We start from the raw sequence: 14,795 nt of genomic DNA on the forward strand, positions 1-14,795 counted from the left end.
ATTTTCCCACAAAGAACTCAAGAGAAGCAGATGATCACAATGCAGTGGTAGCATGCATGGATAGACAAGGTAGGAATCACAGACTGAAGGAATAAAAATCCTGTTTCTTGACCTGTTCCACTTGAGCTGCTTCCAGAGACAGAACAGGATAGTGGGGGGCTCTGCCTAAAAGTTTCAGTGGCCCTCTGGCTCTTGGACACTTTGGGGATTAATTTTTTCTTACTCATGAAGAAGTTATCTTCCCCTGGGTATATCTCTACATGTGCTTTTCAGTATATACAATTATCCTTTAGTACCTGCTGGAGGTTAAATCCATTATAGCCATGAATACCAAACTTCAAAGATGCTCAAGAACCTTCCTATTGCACAATATTTTCATATCATTTATGAATATCCTCGTATATATATTTTTTGCAGTACTAGAGATTGAACCCAAGGCTTTTGCACTTAGCTACATCTGTAGTCCTTTTCAAAATTTGTTACTTTTAGGTAGGATCTTACTAATTTGTTAGGTTACCCAGACTAGGCTTGAACTTTCAAACTTGTGATCCTCTTGCCTGAGCCTTTCGGAGAGTTAGGATTACAGGTGTGCACTACCACACCAGTATATCTTCCATATACTTTAAATTATTTCTAGGTTATTTATAATATCTAATACAATATAAATGCCTTGTAAATAGTAGTTATACTATAGTATTAAAGGAATTACATTGAGAATAAAAATCTGTATATGTTTGGTGTAGATGCAAAGGTTTTTGAATATTTTCAGTCCATAGTTGGTTAAATTCATGGATATAGATCTCATGGATACAAAAGACTGACTGCATTTCCCTACTTGGCTCTCTGCTCATCTGCCCATAATGGTCTGATTCAGGGATTTTTTAAGTAACTCCAGTGTCTTATAAACTCATTGAAGGACAGAAGAGTTCTTCCTGGCTGGAATGTGAGTCTCCCTTTCGACCAAGATGACTCTGCTGATGTTGAGACCTTTCTGTGCTGTGTGTGCTGTGTTTACACCAGCACCTTCCTGGAAGTATGGCCTTCTGTGTGTTATTCCGTATTACCAAGGGGTGCCAGAGTTACTCAGCACTTCCCGCAGAGCTCAACCCTTTGCTGTATGCATTTCTAGAGATCCACACAGGCTTGAAGGTGGTAAAGGTGAGAATGTGAGAGTGAATGAGAATGTGAATGGCATGTGTGATGAGGGTCTACAAGGACCACAATGAGGAGAGCCTGGGAGAGAGGGGAAAATGAAGTATAGAGGGGGAAAACAGGGGTATGGGAGAGAGAAGAGAAGAGAGAGGGAGAAAGGGAGGAAGCAGCTCTTAGCTGTCATGAGCAGCAGGGACAAATAGTAGTGAGTGGGGAGATATTTAGAGTGGATTTCAAGGCCCTGTGTGCTGTTCTGAGGAAACCTCTTTGTATAGCTCTTTAATGACACTTGTAGAATGAGCAATACAATTCAGTTTGTGATTTGGGAATGCTTTGATTTGTGAAGGTGGGGTTCTAAGAGGCCCATCTGTTCAAGTGACAAAGAGGCTATATTATGAGCAGTCATGGGTCCCTACAGAAGTAAAATGCATGCAGTGATGGACAGAACCCTGGTGGTGACCCAGGAAGGTTTGGGGACTGGCATGGCATGGCAGCCTCCTCTCCACCTGCATTTGAGGAAGTTACTCATTGCCTGCTAGCTGTGGTTTCCTCATCTGCAGGCAGCAGGGAGGATAATACTGGCCAACTACCCAGTTTATTATGAGGCTCATAGGAGCACAGTCTGGTGAAAGCATCTTACAAATTGGAATGTGTTACAGCTACTTTGGGAAATGTTACTTAAATGACATTTCTTGGTAGGGTTGATTGCTTCCCACAAAGATAAGGTCAGCTTACCAATGCCACCCTCATCGATGCAATGGTCCCAGCATGCCTTTTATTTTTCCTTTAACTAAATTGGAAATAAAACCCTCATTGCTTATAAGTGGAAATTGCTAAAAGGTATATCTACCTTAGTAATGCTTATGAAAATTTCATTCCACTAGGTTAAAAATTGTCCATTTTGTGGAGGAGGAAGCTGTAAGGACATCTCCAGAAGGAAATGTGCAACTCAGGTCTTGAGAAGTGCAGGCTGCCCAGGCCACAGGACTCTCCAAAGAGCAGCAAGGAAAGGGCTCTTCAGGGATTAACGGGTATGCAGGTGAGCTGAATGTGCATGTGTAGGTGTGTCTATGTGTGTGCTGGTGTGCGTTTTTTAGAGGATGTGGTGCTGGTTGAAAGCAGGTATGTTTCCAGGGCCAACAAACTGCTTGCTTTTTACAAAGAATGGAGTTTTCGTTGGCTCTGTTGCCAGCCACTTTATCTGTTTTCATTTTGAAGACGTGTTTCGAAAGCACCATTTCCTGAAATCTCTTGGCTGCAGCCAGGTATGAGATTCACGGTTGCAAATGCAGGGAGAAGGTGAGCAGCCAGGAATCGGTTTACAGTGCCAACTAAGGCCTTGCCAGGAAGTGAGAGGGCCAAAAAAGAACCCTCCATGAGCAAAGCTCTCCCTCCAGCTCTGACTGGAAATTCATGCCTAAGAATTTGCATTTGAACAATAAGACTAAGTTCCTATTACTGAGAATGAATATTGAGCTCCTAGTTTAACAGGCCAACATTAGTGGAAGTGAGGCTTCTTGGATTCACAGGAGCCTCTTTGTTAACTCTGTTTGCTGTATCTCCATAAGCTTAGAGGCTACCATATCATATCATGACCCTTGGTGTACTGTGCCCACTTGGATAAGTTTGTCTCGCTTACCTCTCCAAAATATGTGAGTTCTGACCTCATTTCAAATTTATTTGTGAACTCTCTACTGTCTATCACAGTGCTGAGCACATAGTTGGTGCTTAATAAATGTTGGTTGCATAAGTGATCCAATGATGAAAACCTAGAGCTATTAATGAAGTTCTGATGGAAGATTCATTCATTCTACATATATTTATTGAACATCTGACATATACAAACCCTGTTACAGGCATTGAGAAGGGACTGATAAAAAATTCTGCATAAAGATAACTTTCTGATAAAATTCTACTTAAATATAACTTCCTCTTTCTCCACTTTTTTTTTCTTTCTAAGTTCTTTTATTGATACATTTTGGGTATACAGTTCATTTAGATTTATCATTGGGTGTTTGTACCTGTACATGATGTATCTTGGTTCTTATTTTTTCCCCATTACCTATGAGCACTTCACCCCCTCCACCCCTCCCTATTTACACACATCATTTACATTTCTTTTTCTTTTCTCATAATTTTTCCTTTCCCTCCTTTCCTTTCCCCTTCCCCTCCCTTCACCCCTTTGTCTTTGGACCTTTTTTCCTATTTCAAATTGTCAATTATTCATTTTAATCATTTTAACCCTTGTTTACACTATCAGTTTCTCACACTAGTGAAACTATTCAGTATTCACAGGTGTGTCCTATTTATTTCACTTAAGAGTTTGGCCTCTATATGCATCCATTTAGCTATAAATGGCTCTAGTTTTTCATTCTTTATGGCTGAGTAGTACTCCATTTTATAAAAGAACCACATCTTTATCCAGTTAGCAGTTGATGGGCACTTGGGCTGCTTCCAAGCTTTAGCTATTACAAACTGTGCTGCTATAAACATGGGTGCACATATATCACTGTAGTATGGTTCTTTTAATTCTTTGGGGAAGATACCCAGCAGGGGAATAGCTGGGTCAAATGGGACCTCTAGCCCTAGTTCTTTGAAGAATCTCCATACTGATTTCCACAGTGGTTGCACCAGTCTGCACTCCCACCAACAATGCAGAAGGGTTCCTTTCTCTCCACACCCCCACCAGCATTAGTTATTAGTTGATTTCTTGATAACAGCCATTTTTTTCTGGGGCAAGCTGGAATCTCAATGTTGTTTTCATCTACATCTCTTGAATGAAGGGTGATGTTGAACATTTTTTCATATATTTGTTTGCTGCTTTTACTTCTTTGTCTGAGAAATGTCTGTTAATTTCAGATGCCCATTTTTGAATTGGGTCTTTGAATTTGGGGGATCTGATTTTTTCAATTCTTTGTATATTCTAGATAGTAGTCCTTTGTCTGAGATACAGCTGCTAAAAATTTTTTCCCACGTTGTAGGTTGTCTGTTAGCTCTGTTGGTGGCTTCTTTTGCAGTGTAGAAGCTTTTTAATAAGATGAGATCCCAGTTGCTGATTCTTTCTGCTAGTTCTCATGCTACTGAGGTTTTGTTCATGAAGTCTTTTCCTATGCCAGTGTCTTCAAGAGTTCTACCTAACTTATCTTCCAGCCTTCTCCACTTTTTATATCCTTGATTGTTGAGAACTTCTTGGCTATTATCAGATCCTGATTATAATTTGTAATTTCTACATTTCTGGCCTCTTTTCCTTGTTCGAGGCCTATCCTGGGCTTTGGGATTTAATCCTGTTGAACTTCAGTAGCAGTTGAAATAACCCTAGCTATTTAGTAAACTAGGTTTCTCTCTTAGCTCTCCTATCTAACCTAAATACTCAGCAATAGAATTTTTTTTCCCAGATTTCTGGTTCTGCCCCCCCCTCATGTGACCCCAAAAGACTTAACAAGGCTTTGTGGGTACAAGTTATATAGAGAGAAGTGTTTCTTTAACTCAAAGTAAAACTTTCTAACAGAGCTGTCTAACAATGAGGCAGATTCAAGAAGTAAGAAGCTCCTTGTTACTGAAAGTTCTCAAGGACAGAGTAAGTGGAAACTTGGTGGGCTGTGGATGTATCTTGCACCTAGAGTAGCAGAGAGAGTAACACAGCACTGTGACCCCTTAGAATCTGAGTTGAACTATGGTTCATACATTTAGATCTCTGGCATGGGGCTTGGTAATTAGGTGTCAGGTTAGCTGTTCAAGTCATTACTCCCAAAATGCCAGAGGAGCTCTACTACTCTTTTCCAACTCCTTCCTGTCTGCCAGGTCTGAATTTGCTGACTATACCCTAAAGGATAGGAAGAAGGCTCAGCCTCCTGCCAACAGATCAATGATGGCAACTCCTGGAGGCTTTGTTAGAGGAAATCTGAAGCAATGTGGGAAGATACAGTCATTTAGTGAATCTTCCATGGCTGGCAGCCTGTTGGATGCATATTCAGTATCCTCATCATCTGAGTTCTTTTTCTCCCTGCATATCATAAAAACAAGACATTGTGCTTTAATTCTTCCAGTGATTTTTACTAGTCTTTCTTTCCTCCTTTGCTCTCTCCTAATAGTTCTGGAGTATGGTTCTCTTCTTTTGTATGAAATAGACTTCTCTAGGATTGTGTTTTTCTTAGAATAGCATATTGGGACTTAAGTGGTAAATTAGAGATAAGGTCGCTGGGAAACATTTGTTCTTCTTTTGCCCCTTTTGGTCTTCAAACAACTTCTTTTGCCCCTTTTGGTCTTCAAACAACTAGAAAGAAAACGAAGTCCCATGAGGTCTTATTAAAATGCTAACACCAGGCCAATGGTGATGAACCTACAGCATGTGTGCTGCAGGAGGCTGTTTGTACCACTGAGTCCTCTAAAAGGGTTGCCATCACTGTTCTAGGCCCTGCTTGGTGGCCCATTCCTGTAATGCCAGTATTCTGGGGAGCTAAGGCGGGGGATCAAAAGTTCAAGTTCAGCCTCAGCAACTTAGTGACTGAGGGAGATTATGTCTCAAAATAGAAAATAGAAAGGGTTGGGGATGTACTGTGGCTTAGTGCAAAGGCCCTGGGCTCAAGCCTCGGTACTGGAAAAATAAAAGGAGGGGAATAGTACCCAACCTCCAATCCAGAGGCAGTAACCCAAATAACAAGTAGATTCTGATTGTAGAATATCTATGCTGATCTCTTCCTCTGACAGTATTGGAGTCTGGAAGCAAAAGGAAAAAGGAAGCAAAGAAAAAAGAGGAAGGAGTCAAGGTTTCACCACGGGACAGAGAAGGGAGCTGGGTGTGGAGGGATGGAAGGGGTCTTGGAGTCAGCTCCCTCATTCAGGAAATGAAGATCCTAAGCGAGGATTAGATTTGACCAAAGCCATGAGAGAGAAAAGCACACATTTATCTTTGCTTAGTCTGCCTTTAGGAGTTCCTTAATGTTTTTGTATAATGTGTGAAGTCAGTTTCCTCAAGTTGGAAAATTAGAATAGATGATGACCACTGCTGTTTTGCAGAAAGATAAAGCTGATTAGTGCCCCTTCCCTGTCTTGTATATTTTGGGGAAAAAATGATAATTTCCTCCTTCATGGGAAGGACAGGAAATACAAAAGGATGTTTTGGATTTCTATATCTACGTAGAAATTTTTTATTATACATCTTCTCTGGTCTTTATTTTCAACATTTTTGGCCTATTTAATTTCCAGAATAAGAGAGGTACAGCTAAATGTTTGAAAAATAGGATGATTTGTGGGATGTTTGTATGGGGGAGGGGAAGGAGAGAGACAGAGACAGAGACAGAGGGAGAGAGGGAGAGAGAGAGAGAGAGAAGAGAGAAGAGGGGAATATTCTGGAGACATTGTCTACCATTTTTGTGGATTCCTGCACATCTTACAATGACTTCACAGACAAAAGACAAACATTGGGACCACTTACTCCCTTTTTCTAGGATTCAGTGTAACAGTAGCTAGGTGTCTTTCTCTGAGCCTGAAGTTGTCCTCTGTAGCCATGTTACCACAGAGGCTCAAAATGGTGCTGTAATTCCTTTCTCTTTTGGGAGAAATTGTCAATGTATTTTTTTCAACACTTTCAAAATCCCAATTGTTTATAGTGACTGGAGATGGCAGAACCTGGCTGAAGTGGGAACGCTGAGTTTTATCTAACCTCTAATTTACTTCTCTCAAGTTTGTCCAAGTTCCTGAGACGCCTTTCCCCTGTAAGTTAAACCAGTTTGTCAAGGGAAATATAAATTAAGAGCTCTGTTTCTGAGTTAAATGGAAACTTGGGCTAGGGAAGGAGATTTTTGCTGTGCTCCTTGGATCTCCAATATAATATAGGAATTGGCATTAGTGTGGAACTTAGATTTGATAGATTGTAGAAGAATACAAAACTCTTAAGAATACGTGAGTTATGTGGAGCCAGAAACCCACCCTCTCTGAGTCATCAGAGCTCTTAATAATCAGGTTAGAAATCCCACGGCATTATTGAAAGGGGAAAATCTCTTTCCTTTTAGACAAAACGAGTTCTGAAAATATCCAGTTTCTCTAATTGGACTCTCAGATGGACAAGCCAAAGGCCATGCCCAAACCAACAACAGTGATGCCATGATCATTCCTACATTTATTGTAGAAAGGCAGCTAAACTTCTGGAATTACATGACGGTCCAATTATGGACCTTTGAGTTGTGTGATTTGGAAGACATGCAATTAAGGAATAACTGGTGAAACTGATTCCCTAAAACTGTAGAGCCAGTGAGAAGTTACATAATTTTTCTTTGCAGGTCTAGAAACAATGATTGCAGGCTTCGAGTCTTTGCTGTGAAAGAGAAGGCAATTGAAAATCTGGTTCTTTAATGGACTCTCACAAGGGAGTAAATTCCATATTTTGTACCTTCCCAGTCTAATGACCATATAGACCACACAAAATACACAAGGTAGATGATGAGCAAAGCTAACACAAAGAATAACAGCTTGAAAACTATGGCCCTTATTTAATTAAATTGGCAAGAGCTGCTACAGTAACTTACAAATAATTCAAGAAACATCCCAAGGGATAATGTTTCTCAAGAATGGTTAGTGGAAAACCCAAAAGCACAGTGGGAGTTAAAATGCATATTCTAGTACTTTCCTTCCAAATATACTTGTTCAGAGTTTCTGGGCATTTCAGGAATCTGCATTTTAAACAAGTTATTGTCATAGCCTGAACATATATAGTAGCTGCTGTTTTGACTAACAAACACAGGTTATATTCATATTCAAGGGGCTGCTAAATGTATATATCTCTGGGTTCCAATATACTCTTAATCATAAGAGTGTTTTCTAAGTGTTTGGCTTCAAAAATAGTATTTACACTTTGAAAAAGCTGGGATCCAAGCTTTAAAACAAATGAGTGTTTGGATTCAGCTGAGTAGACATTTGATAAGGTCCTCCCTGAGCACTAAGCTTTTTAGAATCATTCAGGTATTGACAGGGCCTGGGCTCTGGTGTAGGCCTTACAGACTCCAAATTCAATTTCTTTTCACCTACAGTTACCTTCTAGGAAATATGGAAACAGGTATGTTCTAACCTGTGGGGCGGAGGGATGCTAGGGAAGGGAGTAGGGAAAAGACTCTGGAAGTAAGAGACTTGATCTGGAGACATTTATATGTTACAGTATAGATATGTTATAGTAGGAGTTGAGGGTTGTACTGGAAGTAATGGAATGGGAGGAATCCTGATGCTGGAGGAGTTGGAAGCTGAGTGATCTGAGGCCTAGAGGATTATGACTTAGGGATGAGGTAGAAATTGGCACCTTACTGCTTTGTGAGGCTATTCTGACTTGTGCCTTTCCTTTTCTGGGTGCCAAGTTGTGAAATTAACAACTTTGGGGTGGGACTTGTTCTCTGGAAATTGGCACTTCCTTAGTGTCACAACACCACCACACCCTCCTGCCTTCACTCTCAAAGTTGCCTACCAAGCCTCTGCACACTATCTGCTACTCCAGGGACAATGACTTGGGTTGACCCTTGCACTAGAGCAGTCCTTCTGGGGTTATTTCAGGACAGTTCTCTTCAGATCGGTGCTCCAGGGTCTGCAGGAGGAAAAATGAGGGTCCTGCCTCTCTACTTCTACTCCAGTTTCTCGAAAATGTAGGTACAGTATATCATAGATGCAGAAGGAGCAGTTTCAGAGAAGCAAGACATTTGTGCTACCAGGTTAAATATGCTATTTTCCCTTAGCAAAAAAAAAAAAAATGACAGCCTTGTAAATAATCATTATCTCAGTGTTAGGAGTAATAAAAATTTCTCATCTTCTTTATGTATATTTGTAGACATAGAAGAGCTCAGAGCTACTAACTGATCTCCCCAAATAGTTTACTCAGTGCACCCTCTCTCACCTATGTGTAGATGAGTGTGAGTATACACCTCATCTCCACATAGTGGAGTGTTCTCAGGGCAAGGTAGGGATAAGATAGTGCCAGAGACTAGAAACAAAAGGCTATTTGTAATTTTGGTCTTGAAAGCCTACAACCCTAGGGGGATAGTTTCAAAACAGAGAATAACATGTCTGGAAGAACCTTGCTAGAAAATATTCACCCACGCACAAGCAACGATGAAAATGAGTGGGAAAGTGAAGAGATTTTATCTTGGTGGGTGCTAGAAAGATATGCCCTGTTTCCTACACACTATACCAGGGAGAAAGTGTGTGTGCCACGAGTCCTGGCAGATAAAGCCTAATTGAGACTTCTGTTATCACAGTGGGGTTCAGACAACAGAATGGGAGCTATGCCTGTAAATATAGCAAAGGAACCTTCTGGGCCTAAACAAGCAGGCAGTGGGAGTAAAGGAGAGTTCAGTGGGAATTTGATTGGATTGATGGCTATTGATGACCAGATGCTGAAAGGTAGCTCATGTAAATACATGGTCTAAGGTCCACTTAGGTTTTAGTCCTCTGTGAACACTGTAACTTGGTCTCTGTCTTAGGGAAGGTAAAGGGTTCTTTAAAGAGTTGAGTTCTGATTCCATTAGAATAGCACCTCAAACTATAAATTTAGTTGTAACCACACCCTTCTATGTCATCCCTTGTATGCCCCCAAAATGTATATTCCTATATACCTTGGGAATATGGGAATACCTTGCAAATCTGCAAGCTAGATCATGTTGCATAAGAAAGGCTACTGAGTGATGGAGAGCTGGTGGCCACCTACTCTATCAGTATCAGGCACCTGTGATGCTCTTCTAGACATAGACCAGTCTCCATGTTCACTTGAGGGCCCTGGATCCCTCATGACTTAACAAGCTTGAGAGTTAGGGCCAAGGAAAGGGTATGTTAATGTTCTCTGAGCTGCAATATTTTCTCTTGAATTTACATGATTTGGCAAAATGTGACTCAGAGCAGATAGAAAGAAATATAATATTTGAATATTTCTAGGTTCTCTCATTCTGGACTAAAATGCTCAGACCCACAATAAGCATTTACTTTAATCTTGAATTTGATTCCTTGGATAAACTCCTTCTGCATAGCAATTTCAAAGATGGGGAGGAGTAATCATTTTGTGTCTTTATTGAGTGGACATCTTCCCTAGAAGTCTAGGAAACCTCTTGCAGATTTCAAAGGCTCTTTAAACTTTTCTGACATTTTAAAACAAACAGAAACTCTGCCAGATAAAAGTGAGTTGAAAACAACAGTCAAATTGATGTCCAGTTGAAAGCCTGGTTCCTCCAAATTCCTTCCCTTTTACACACTGTGCATTATGAAATTGTACCACGGAACACTGATATCTTTGTACACACACAAACACACATGCACACACATATGCACACACACTGCTGGACTATCATGGCGAAAATGAGCCAGGACAAACTGTCAATAGGACGTGGTCCAGATAATATTTTATCCTTTTCTCTATCATTGAGGTTTTAAGGGTGGGATTCAAAACTGGGAGGATTGGAGCTGAGCTGTTGAGCAATTTATAGCTGAGCACAGTCTCTCTCCCTCTTGCTCTCATTGACTCTCCCTCCCCTTATTCCCCTTCTCTTTAACAAGTTAGCAGCATGTGGCTTGCCCTTGTTCCAACAGCGATTATTAAAATAAAAAACACCTTTGGCCATAAACACAAGTGAAAATTGAAGCATGCTCATGAAATTTTATTATTTTTTGCTTCAACAACTTCACCCTATGTGGAGAATTTTATTTGCCTCAGGAGGTCTTTGGGTTAGGTAATGAAAAAGCATAGGGGTGGGCAGTCTGAAATTATCAGGGTCCAGAGGCAGCTGAGGATTGGTATGCATCTTGGCCTTGGGCCTGCAGAATTGCTCAAGTGTGGAGGCTTCCATGTGCTGCTGGAGGCCCGCTTCCTCCCTCTCTCTCTCCTTGGGGCCACCCTGCTTCAGGGTCATAGTAAGGGAGCTGGGCGTTGAGTGGGTTTTAAGCCAGTCTGCCCCTCTGCTGCCCTGCTGGATGCACATTCAGGTCGTATGGCTGTTTTATAAATTTCCTGGAGTTCTGCTTTGACTTAAGGCATTTTTAACCCCATGTTCAGATCTGTGCTCCTCATCGTAAAATAAAGGAGGGGAGAGGTGGAAGGACACAAGAGTAACAGTGGAGAAAGGAGGCCTACAACCACAGAGGGGTGGTTCAATTGAGATAATTTACTTGTGAGAGGATTGACTATGTTATCTGATGATGGTCTTTGTTTCTAAAGAGAAAAAGGACAAAATACAGGAAATTGGTCTTTATTTATATGATAGAAATACATTTATATACCATTTAAATGAGTTAATTTTTTTTTCTTCTTGTCACTTCCAGCCAAAGCTGGTCCCACATATACAGTTCCCCATTCTATGGCGTAGCGTGCCTCTCTCTCAGAGATGAAACACGAGATACGGAGATAATCATTCCTTGATAGGTGTGATAATTCTGTTCTGTGTCATTCTTGATGAACAAGGCTCTGTGGAGCTCATTACTATACCATCCACGGAATGTGTCCTTTTTCATCAGGACTCAAGGTGGTGCCATTGCTAACTGAGGGAGCAGGTGTAGAAAGGGATGATAAAGAAAAGGCCAATAGACTATGCCATCTGTCTCCTATAGGAGATTCCAAGGGTCTGCTGTCTGACATGTGAGTGTACATCTCATCATTAGTTTCTTGGTCACACTTACTGCAAAGGAAACTAGAAAATCCAATTTTAAATGAATAGCAATCTTCTCAGCTAAAAATTTATTATTAAGAAAGAAAGAGAGAAAAAGATATTGAAGGATAATGAGCAGCCTCTGCCACATCAATTATCTGGAGCCCAAGACTTACCTGTCTTGTTGGCCTGTGTTGGTTTAGTTCCTTTTCTTTCCATTGTTCTATGAATTCATGTCCTCATAGGGAATCTGTGCTCGTCATTTTCTTTTATATTTTATCTCTTTGGCTTTTTGTTGGTGTCCTTCCTCTATGTTTTCCCATGGGTCTTGTTCTTTATTCCATCAAAACTGTCCTTGAATCAACTTGGTGAAGCCAGCTGTGTACTGTAGGCTCATAACTGAGCCAGAACTCATATGTAGAGAAAGAGATCAAATCTATTGACCCCTGTTGTAGTTTTAATACAATTTTTTAAAAAAAATTAAGGATCTGGGCACAAGAGTATGTGCCATTTCACATGGTTTACTTTGACTTATTGATGTGGAATGAACTCAGCCAATTTCCCAAAGCCTTCCTAGGAATAGATGAGGGCCAGAATCTCCTTTGGATTCTGTCTGGCTCAGGGACTGTGGTTTTTACCCTGGGGCGCTGCATGGTTGTAGCTCCTCATTGTGAGCTGGATGACTCACATCATATCAATTCTTACTTTTACTTTCTTCTGGCTGCCTCTCTCTTAAGCCAAGTGAGATGTTTCTGGCTGCTCCCTTTCTAGCATAATCAAATCTAGTAGGCCTCCTAGTTGACCTTATGAGTGTGAGAGTTAAGCCTATTTATGAAATATGAATTGATCCCAAATGCTCATGATACAGCTTTCCTAGGGGGCTGTAAAGATCATAAGCAAAGAGTTTCCTTATGGAAATTGGCAAGGGAAGGTAGATGTTGCATCCCTGGAGATAAGGAGCACCTTCCATGGGTTGAACTCTAGCCTCAATGGGTGCTGATGATCCTCAGTGTTCCTTCAGAGTCTTCTTATTTTGAGAAAGTAAGGAAAAACAAGATGATGTCATGTCATAATGGATTAATGCTTTGTATGGACTCTTCATTTTGATTGGAGACACAGAAGAGAGCTGAATTAACTAAGGTATGTATTCTCAAAGACAGATGTCTAGGTTAGAGGGCTGGGTTTTTCCTATCCTTCATTCAAAGTATGGATACATTCACACAATGGTCACAGAGGGAAACTGGAAAGTATGAATGACTAAAGACTTCCGTTGAGAAAGTAGAGGTCAAAGAACTTGTACTTTGGAGTAGTTAGTACCTAGTCTAACTACTATTGGATAGTCATGGAGCATATCAGAGATGAGGCCTGTTGTTAGTAGAAAATACTCATCATCTGCTTTTCATATACTGTACATGAGAAGGGACTTGGGTTCCATTTCTCTGGATTAGAAGAATATTTCTGATTCCTCCCTCCACATCTCTCACCCATTTCCTGGCCTCTCCAACCTCAACCCCCAAACAAAGGATGAAGACTTCCTCTTCTTACTGATGCAATCATGTCCAAGGTTACTACTTCCTTGGCCCTTCTCTTATACTAACTAGTTCAGAATTTATTTTTCCTTTCTCAAGATGAGTTCTTATATCTGAAATAGTGGGGTGGGGGAGGTGGGGAGGGGGTAGAAGGGAGATCTGTTGATCTTTCTGAACCACAGAAGGCTTAAGTCTTCCAAAACAGTAAAACAGACCCCTGAATTTTTGGACAAGAATGAAGTTAATGCTTACTGTAATCCTTATCTAAGTCATGTTTCCAATTTTGTAGGAACTTGGGGTTGGAGTAGGGGAAAAGAAGATACAGCATTTGTTGCCTCTATGTGTGGCCCTGAGGGCTATGTGTACTCCTAAAAGGCCTTTTTAGCCTTTACCTCCATGGACACCAGGCCTTCTGTTGAGTGTTTCTCCTTCATTCCAGTATCACTGTGTCATCCTGTATTGTACCTACAAGTAGATAAAGAGAGAAGAAAGGGGGAAAAGTGAAGATCAAAAAAGATAACTCACAATGAAAATACATTATGTGACAAAAAGCTGAAGTGCTAAAGTGCACAGAAGTGTGTTGAGTAAGTTGAGCACTTCCTCTGTCTTCTGCCTCTACTGTTGAATCCCAATTCTACCTCCTAGCTGTGTAACTTTGCATAACTTCCCTGACATCTCCATGCCTCAATTCAATTACAATGTCTCCTTGATAGGAATGTTTCAAGGACTGTACTAGTGAGCTTTTTTGTTGCTTGGACCCTTCAACCCCTCTACCCCTCCCTATCTACAAAGACTTTGTTTCCTTTTTTCTTTTTCTCATATTAATTCCATTCCCTTCTTTCTTTTTCCCTATCCCTCCCTCTTCACCTTCCCCTTTGCCCCTTTTCTTCCTATTTCACATTATCTATTATACCTTTTAGTCCTTATTTACACTTTCAGTTTCTCACATTAGAGAAACTATTCTGTATTTGCACATGTGTCCTATTTATTTCACTTAAGAGTATCACCTCAATGTGCATCCATTTAGCTATAAATGTCTCTATTTTCTTGTTCTCATGGCTGACTAATACTTCAAAAAAAAAAAACATTTTCTTTATCCAGTAGAAGCATGCTTTTCTAATGTTCTAGGCATTTCTTATTCTTAATCCAATGAAGTTGACTTATCAGAAATAATAGTCACAATGACTATATGTTATTCTATAATACCAAGCACATAGATGAATATTAGTTCCCACCACTACCATAGCTGCTATCACCATCATCATTATAAATATAGAATTCTAAGAAATAAGCTAACATGAGGACTAACTTAAGTGCGGACAGGTTTCAGGCCTTATTCATGTTTTGATGGAGATTACAGGTGTAGTGAAAAGGCTCTGAATTGAGAAATGATTTATTTGAATTCTAGTGGTAGCTAAATGTGGCTTTTGGCAGTGTTTCCCTCTCTGAATTTTAGTGAAAATAGGTATCAAATAAAGGGTTTGATTTTCAGTGGCTTCCAAGTGGC

General features: G+C 40.4%; 1 long non-coding RNA gene across 2 annotated transcripts in view; it reads left to right on the forward strand.

The window, feature by feature from the left end:
* LOC110345740 (uncharacterized) overlaps positions 1-14,795 on the forward strand; it is a 266,701-nt gene that overhangs the window by 170,681 nt on the left and 81,225 nt on the right. For both annotated transcript variants that reach the window (XR_015449153.1, XR_015449152.1), the window contains exon 3: positions 2,037-2,191. This is a non-coding gene — a long non-coding RNA (uncharacterized LOC110345740). The remainder of the gene's footprint in view (positions 1-2,036; positions 2,192-14,795) is intronic.

The sequence above is a fragment of the Heterocephalus glaber genome, unplaced genomic scaffold, assembly GCF_053883595.1.
Source record: "Heterocephalus glaber isolate CG9 unplaced genomic scaffold, H.glaber_assembly_v1.0 deba00000621, whole genome shotgun sequence".
Taxonomy (NCBI): domain Eukaryota; kingdom Metazoa; phylum Chordata; class Mammalia; order Rodentia; family Bathyergidae; genus Heterocephalus; species Heterocephalus glaber.